General features: G+C 53.9%; 1 long non-coding RNA gene across 1 annotated transcript; it reads left to right on the top strand.

Annotated features, from left to right (window-relative positions):
* LOC144455291 (uncharacterized) lies at positions 1-6,712 on the top strand. Its single transcript, XR_013484020.1, has 4 exons — positions 1-73; positions 5,735-5,769; positions 6,052-6,065; positions 6,695-6,712. It is a non-coding gene; the product is annotated as an uncharacterized LOC144455291 (long non-coding RNA).
* The last annotated feature ends 1,593 nt before the right edge of the window (positions 6,713-8,305 follow it).

The raw sequence follows: 8,305 nt of genomic DNA, 5'->3' as shown, positions 1-8,305 counted from the left end.
GCTCGGGGTGGTCACAGTGCCAACAGGCGGCCTTGTTCCTTCGGGCTCCCCTTCTCTGCAGGCCTACCTCCAGGTCAGTGGGATGATGGGGTGTTGAGTGGGGACTCTGAGGCGGATGAGCTGGAGCCTCAGACAAGACCCCACCTGAGCCCCGCTCTGCATCTGGCTGCCTTGAGTTGGGCCCAGGGGGTCAGGGAGGTTAGGGCTGCCTGAACCCAAGGCAAGGAGCGGGATATGGGGCTCTGGGCAAAGAGGGAAGCAGCTTTGGAGGTCACAGGGAGGGCCAAGGGGCCAGCCTCCCAGTGCCTCTCTGCCCCTGACACTCTGTGATGCTCCCATTCTGTGGTCTGGGCAGGGGACCAGGAAGAGGAAAGGAGGTGGGGATGGCCCAGCTTAGCTCTCTTTCCCCGTCCCAGATTCCCATTCCCTTCAGGACTATGAGAGGCAGAAAGGGCGAGAATCACAGGGGAGAGCTGAGGGCTGCTGGCTCTGTGTTGAGGGTGGACACAGGGCTGGGCCCAGAGTCCGGATGAGGGGCACCTGCTGGATACACCTGGAGTGAAGGTCAAAGTTCCAGCCAGGCAGATTTCAGAAGGAATGGGTCCAGATCCGTCCCTTTGTCCAGTACTCTGCTTGGCCCTAGGTCCTCCACCCCACTCCTCGTTGCCACGTAGTAAGGAAGCTCTGAAAACACCGGGGGCTTCTTGCAGAGGGTGGGGCTTGACAGGCAGGGGCAGCTGGCAGACAGCTGTGGTTCTAGGCCTGGCCCCACACACCTTAGCCAAGCGAAAGCAGTAGTGGGACTTCTCCCAAGTCTCCAGCCTCCTGTATCCTTCCCTCCCCAAGCTCAGCTGGCCTCTTCTCCAGAGCCGAGGATGGAGCACTGAGGCAAAACCTGGGGCAGTCCTAAGCCAGCTCTCCTTCTTATCTCCTGGGAAGTCCTGTCAAAGGCAAGGAAATGGTGCCACCCCCAGGACCTTAAGAAGGTGACACAGCTGCCCTGTGCCAATCCCCATAGAGACACTGGGGACCCCAACAAACTCCTCTGTCAGCATGTCTGCCGTCTCCCACTAGTCCAGGAGGCAAGGCAGGGAGTTTAGGTGGGGAAATGGCAACCTGAAGCAATGAATGCCTTGCCTAGGGTCACAGAGTTAGCAGCAGAGGGAGGGTGAGAACCTGGACCTTGTACCTCCCTCTGGGGGCATGGCCCCTCCTCAGGAGCTCTTCTCCCTCCCCTCCCTCCTCTCTCTTCACCTTGGGCCCCATGTAAGGAAGGCGGCATCTGTCTCAGCTAATGAGAGGGGGCCCCAAGTCGGAGGGTTATTTCCATTCCCAAACCCTGATCTCCTCCCTAGGAGGCAGCTGGTGGCGTTCTCAGCTGTTAAGATATCCGAGGTGGGAGGTGCCCATTTCTCTGCGGCCCCTCCCCCTCAGGACATGTGACTGATGGCAGGTGGGGGGGCGGGGGAGGGGAGCATACTGGCAAAGAGGTCAACAGTAGCTGTGCCTCGGAGGGGAAGCAGCCCAGAGAACCGGGGTTCTAGACTCAGCTCTACCTCTGCCCTTGGCCTCAAGCGCCCCTGTATCTGTGAAATGAGATGATTTTAGGACCAAGGACAGAGACTGAGGAGAGAGAGGCTGAGGAGAAAGACAGAGGCAGAGAGAGAAGGAGAGAGAAAGACAGAGACAGAGAGAGGAAGAGGGAGAGACAGACTGACAGAAACACAGAGACACAGAGAGACAGAGACAGTGCAGTGGATAGAGCGCCGGCCCTGGAGTCAGGAGGACCTGAGTTCAAATCTGGCCTCAGATGCATAACATTCACTAGCTGTGTGACTCTGGGCAAGTTACTTAACCCCATTTGTCTCACAAAAAAAAAAGGAAAAAAGACAGTGACAAACAGGGAGAGAGAGGGAGAGGATGATAAGCTTAAGGGGACTTACCAGAGAAAAGGAGCTAGACGCTAACTTGGCATTGGGCAGTGAGAGTCCCACATCCGGTCTGCCCTCTCTAAGACTCAGTTTCCCCATCTGGATTATGGGCCCTGAGTCTCCTACCTGACAAGGGTAGGGGAAGAAAGGGAAGGGTCTTTTCATCAAGCATCTACTGGGGGCAGTGGCCTGGGGAGCCCTTTCTTTGGTCCCTGTCCCCCCCAGGCCTATTCTGCCCTCCAGGCTATGCTCAGCTCTGCCCTGGGGCTGGGAGAGACAGGAAAAAAGCTCACCAGCCGGCCCAAGACAGTCTCCACCCGGCTCAGAGAAAGGCCGACCAGATCACCGTGGGAGAGGCTGTGCTGTGGATAGAGGAGCAGAATGAGTTCCTTTGGGCTTCTCATTTTCCTCATCTGTAAATGGGGGTTGGCCCAAGTCAGGGTGAGGGGCTGCTGCATGCATGATCTCTGAGTCCCCTTCCATCAACGTTATTCTCAGTTTCTGTAGTCCTAGGACAGTGACCCAACATAAGAAGCTTCTGAACAGTCCACAAATGGAATAGCTCGCCCCTAGTAGTAGTGAGCTCCTCATCAAGGCAAGTATTCAAGCAGAAGTGGAATGACCACTTTTCAGGGATTCTCAATTCAATTCGATTTAATTCAGTAGATTAGTAATTCCTTCCTCGGGTGGACAATTGTACCCTCCAAGTTGCTGATTCCATGATTGAAAGAAGGATCCGCTGTGGGTCAGTCACGGGAGCTCCTTCTAGTGACTTGCCCATCCCACCTCCCCTCCCCCTGGTCAGTTCCTAGGCACATGCTCAGTCAATGAACATCCTTGCCCCCCGGGGAGAGGGGGAAGCAGACTGTCAGCCTTTGCCAGAGGACCAATCACCTCCCTTTCAGTTCTCCATCAAAGGGCTTCATGGGCCATCCCACTGCCTTTGTCTTCTCCCTTAAGTAAGACCAGAGGATTCCAGGCTGGAAGGGCCTCAGAGGTCACCTGGACCAACAATTTTCATTGAAGAGAGGGGGTCTTGCCTGAGGTCCCACAGATAGTAAGCAGCAGACATTTTCTACTGGCCTGAGTCCCCAGACATTGGTGCTGGGAGGGAACCTTAGAACCTGAAACCTGGAATGTCAGTGTGGGGAGGGGGCACTAGGCACACTGGGAGCAGCTTCAAGGCTGTCTAGTCTAACCTCCTGATTTTACAGGAGAGGAAACTGAGGCCCACAGGAGAAAGGAGCTTGCTCTAGGTCAGACTGTTAAGGTACTGAGCCCGAGGTTAGGAGAGGCCTTGTGGGTCTGGGCTTTCTCCTCTCCTGGATACTAAGGGCTAGGACAGGAGGTGATCTAGAACAGATGCATTTCTTATTTCCTCAAATTTCGCTGGCCTGCAGGAGCAGTTTGGATGTCAGTTCTGCCTTCAAGGCCTCCTCAAGCCAGCCATCCAGGCCTCTGCTTCCAGGGAGCCTTCCAGGCAGGGTGTCAGAAACCCAGACTTGCTGCCCTCTCAGGCCCAGAGCCTGGCAGTGGAGTTTAGGCCCTTATAGGGTATGGCCAGGGCCAGAGGAATTATTCTTAGCAACAGGTACTGGAGGATGACCCTTTTGGAGCCCTCTCCCCAGCTGCCTGAGGAAGGCACTTGGACTTCTCAAGTTGCAGGCTGAGAAGGTTCCTTGGCTATTTTTGGAGGCTGTCATAATCTTCAAGAAAGGTTGGGGGCTTCTTGGCCCCTGCAGGAACCCCCTATAAATAGCCATCCGCAATGCTGCTGGGGCTGGGCAGCTATCTCCTGTCAGAGTGATGGCAGGCCAGCTGGGCTCGGGAAACCAAGGCGCCTCCTTGAAACTGACCCTTTGAGGCGTGCCAGACAGGTTCTAGCCTACATCAAAACCATCTCCGGCTTTGGTCTCTGCTCAGCTGTTGTCTGCTATTATTCTCTGATTGTACATTGAGGTTGTCTATACTTATGCTCTATTCCCTTGCCACGGTGGGAGCACTTCTAACCTAAACCTTGACCATCCTCAGGGACTAGCACAGGGCTCCACAAACAGTAGGCACCTAATGGTTGTTTATAGAAAGAAGGAATACATATTTCTTCCATAGTCAGAGCTGTGTCTATACTGGAGGCCACAGGATCCTGGCAGTCAGAGATCACAGGACCCTGGAAGCATCAGTGGGGTAGAAGTAGCAGAGAGGCCAATTTAGCCTTTTTTTAAAATCTTTATTAATATCTTTTGTTTTCACATTGACTAAATTTTCTCCCACTCTTCCCCCCCCCCGCCCCGAACCATCCCAGGTTACAAACATATCTATATATATTTTTTTTTGTGGGTGGGGCTAGGCAATGGGTTTAAGTGACTTGCTCAGGGTCACACAGCTAGTAAGTGTTATGTGTCTGAGGCCAGATTTGAACTCAAGTCCTCCTGAATCCAGGACCAGTGCTCTATCCACGGCGCCACCTTGCTGCCCCTACAAGTAATTTTTTTAAAGGGAAAAAAGAAAGAGGAAAAAGGATTTAGGAAGAAAGAGGCATTACCTCAGAATCCCAGAATTGTCTCCAACCTTAAAAGTGCCCAGAGGCTGCCTAGTACCATCCTCACCAGATCTAGACTCCTGGCCCATGGTCCAGTTTTCACCTGACCTGTCTTTCCCTCTGACCTTGGGGTATTTGCACTGAGGATGCATCTCATCTCATGAAAGAATTTGAGTTCAGAAAATGGGTCTAGGCAGCAGCATGCTGCCCCAGTCACTGAGAGGCCACTTCCTTGATCAACCAGGAAGCTTTAGCCTTGCCAACCTGCAGGGAAAATAGTATCAGCTTCATTGTGCAGACAAGGACACCGAGCTTCCACCTAGTCAGCTCTGGGCCAAGTGTATTAACCACTACAGCCATCTGCAAAGCAGAGGGAGCTGCCTCCAGACCAGGTGGGCTCCCCCTCCTTGGGGGTCTTCAAGAAGCATCTGAGATCATAGCTTGAGAGCTGGGGGTCTTGTAGGACCTCCTGACCAATCTCCTCACCTTGACAGTGGAGGAGACTGGGGTCCAAAGAGATTGAGTGACCCACCCAGTACCACACACGACTAAGTTCTCCAGCTAGGATTCCAACTCAGGCCCCAGGGCTCCAGGTTCAGTGGTCTCCCAGCCCCCCCCCATGTGCTTCTTTTACTCCTCATTCTTTCTTGGCATGGGGCATGCCTGATGACCCGTGAGGCACTTCTCACCCTCACAATGCTGCATGTCCTCCCTGGGCCTGAGAGCTCCCCAAAGTGAGGGTATCCCCTGCCCTGCTTCTTAGCACAAACTGGGTACAGGTTGGGGTGGGACGGGGGGAGGAGTGAATACTATTCCTGCTTTCCCAGTTAGACAGCTGCTGGTGAACAGCAGGATGTTCAGGAGGGGACTCCACTGGGCACTTTTGAATGACCAGGGAGGAGGGGCATGGAGAATCCCTTGGGATTTCAGGGAGGCAGTGCCTGAGGTCCAGGGGCCAGGCTGCACAGGGGACCTCCCTGGGTGTCTAGGGAGGGCTGAATGGGTAGGGGTGGGGTGGGGAGCAGCAGGCCCGGTAACTTAGCCCTACCCTGCACCTTCTTAAATGGCCACCCATGGGAAGGATGCTCAGGCTGGCTGTGACTAACGTCTTTTTGTTCTCATTTCTCTCTCCTTTCTTCTCCATCCCCTCTGTTTCTCTTCCCTCTTTCTCTCCCTCTCCTCTCCTGCCTCCCCCTGTCTCTCTCTCTCTCTCTCTCTCTCTCTCTCTCTCTCTCTCTCTCTCTCTCTCTCTCTCTCTCTCCAGAAACCCACCACCACCACCATGTCTGACGAGGAAGTGTGAGTACAAAACCCAACCTGTTTAATCCCTCACCTTGGGACTGGGAGACACTCAGACCTGCAACTTACTTTTACCCGTCAGATAAAAGTCTTCCCAGGGGACTCAGTCATTTCAAGCGCAGAGACCAGCAAATTAGTAGAGCTTTGATGGAAGCCAAGCCAAGTGGGGGAGGGGGGACTTGGCGGGGGACGGGGCTAGGATCTGGTTTGTGCTGATGATCATGTTGAGAAACTCAGGACGTCCCAGCTGACCAGGCTCTCCCTGCTTCTTTTCTCCAACAGCGAACAGGGTGAGGGTAAGTCTCCAATCTACCTCTTCTTTGCCTCTCTGGGGTGGAATATTCAGCCACAAGGGCAGGGTCAACCCTTTAACTGTGACTTATGGCTCAGGCTTGGGCAAAGTTCCGCCGCTTTGTGCCGAGGCTCCCATATTCCAGGGGCGCCGATGGGAACGTGGGCAGTGGGGGAGCACTTAGGGCCACAGGCCTGGGGGCTTGCATCTAACCACCCACAGGAAGCTCACTACGTACGTAAACCCTGTGAGGTGTCCCCAGATGATGGGTTTGGTAAGCCTGGATTCCTGGAGATAGAGTGAGTTTCTTAAAGCAAGGCCCACGGGTCTGTGAGTCCTGGCCCTGTGTCTCTACCACCACTGGCTGCAGCGTTCCTCCCTCCTTCCTTTAGAATGAAGATGGGCTTGAGGGTGGGTCTGCTTCTCCTGCTTTAGGTCAGTCCTCTCTTCAGAGGGGCTCAGCCCTTGTGCCTCGCCCCGCCCCGCCCCATCCAGCCCCTGGGGGCCCCAGCTCTTTTTCCCATCCTTCCTCCCCACTGTCGATGGTCAGCGGCTCCAGCCCTCCCTCCCTGGCGCAGGCCAGACCTTCACCAGCTAACCTGGCCCTTTTCTTGTGTTTTTATTCCAAAGCAGAAGAGTACGAAGAGGAAGGTAATTGGGAAGCCCCGCCCCTTCTGGGCTCTCGGGTCTTCCTCTCTTCACCTCTTTTTCTCCTGCCTGCACTTCTTCTTCATCCCCTTCCTCTTCCTCCTCAATGAATATTTCATCAGCAAAATGATGAAATATGGGTTTTGCCCTCACCACTAACCCCTCCGACCTCCCCTGATTAATCTCTCAACTTTGTTATTAATGGTAGTTAATGAATGCCTAATTTTCATCGGTGTCTCGTAATTAAACTTTCATCATCTCAATTAATATCCATTAATGAAGTCATCACCGTGATTAATATCCGTGCATTGGAGTCTCACCCTAATGAATTAACACTTACTGGAGGCCATTCATCTGCTTTCCCTGAGCACCTGGAAATCTGAACGCGCCTCGTCTCCGGGTGAACCTTCCTTCCCAGACGCATTCCTCCGCGTGCCTAGGCGTCCCTCGGGCCGCGTCTACACAGACTGACAGGAAGCACAAGCTTACTGAAGCGTCTTCAAGGCGTTGCGAAGCTTCGCTCTCCAGACTTCACGTGGTTCCCGCAGTGGGTGGAGGGGTGCCCCCATCAGCAAAACAACTAAAATGTCTTAGAAATCTTTGCAAAGCCTTCGAACCCCCAAAGGAACGTCCCTTTTCCTTCCTGGTACAAAAGGGTCTAGAAGCGTGTTTGAGCTGGAGGGGCTGGCTTGGAGGAAGAGCTTCTCCTTTTCGAAGGCCCCTGAGCAATAATAACAATATTAAGTCGAAGTCACAGGTGGAGGGCTCTGGCCAGACCCAGACCCTCCCCCAGATTCCTCTCAGGCTCCTTCTCTCTGAAGCTCCCACTTGTCCTCTGCATCCCCGGGACAAACAGGCCTGAGGACCTGGGGCTGGGAAAGCGAGCCAGGGTTGGCTGAGCCCCTGGGACAGCCACATCACACGGGGTCCCCAGCAATCTCTGGCAATGGAAGGAGCATTGAACTGGGAGCGAGGGATTCTGGGTTCCCTTCCAAGTCTGTCCTCCACTCCAGGAGCAGAACCTCCCCATCAGTTCTGTAAAATGGAGGGGCGTCATCCACTGTTGACCACCTCCCATCCCACGCATAATGCCTCTTGCTCTGCCTCCTTCATAGGGTTGGGCGGAGAGGGAGAGGGCGTGGTCAGCCGGCTAGTGGCTATGCAGTGCCTCAGGAATTTAGCGTATAGGGAAACACAGAAAGGTATGATGATGACTCCAGGAGGGATCTGGACTCCAGCCCTGCCTGACACTCATTAGCTGTGCGACCTTAGACAAGTCGTGCACCTCTCTGGGCTTTTATTTACTTGTCTGAAAAGTGGGTAAGTTAGACTCCATGGCCTTTCCAGCTCTAAATCTGTGACTCCAAGATCTTGTGACTGTGAGCATGTCACTTTAGCTTATGTGAGCCTCAGTTTCCCCATCTGTAAAAAGAGGAGACCAGACTCTAAGGTGGTCTCTAGCTCTAAATTTATGACCCTGGCTTCAGTTTCCTCATCTTAAAATGGGAATAATAATTCCTGTGATATCCTACATCACTCAGAGGGTCCTTGGGAGTCTGGAGTGCCCTAAGGGCATCCCCACCTTCCTTAAAGCCT

Source organism: Phascolarctos cinereus, unplaced genomic scaffold, assembly GCF_003287225.1.
Source record: "Phascolarctos cinereus isolate Bilbo 61053 unplaced genomic scaffold, phaCin_HiC Scaffold_9;HRSCAF=440, whole genome shotgun sequence".
NCBI lineage: Eukaryota > Metazoa > Chordata > Mammalia > Diprotodontia > Phascolarctidae > Phascolarctos > Phascolarctos cinereus.
Note: the sequence above shows the minus strand (reverse complement) of the source record. Positions and strands in the feature narration are given on the sequence as shown.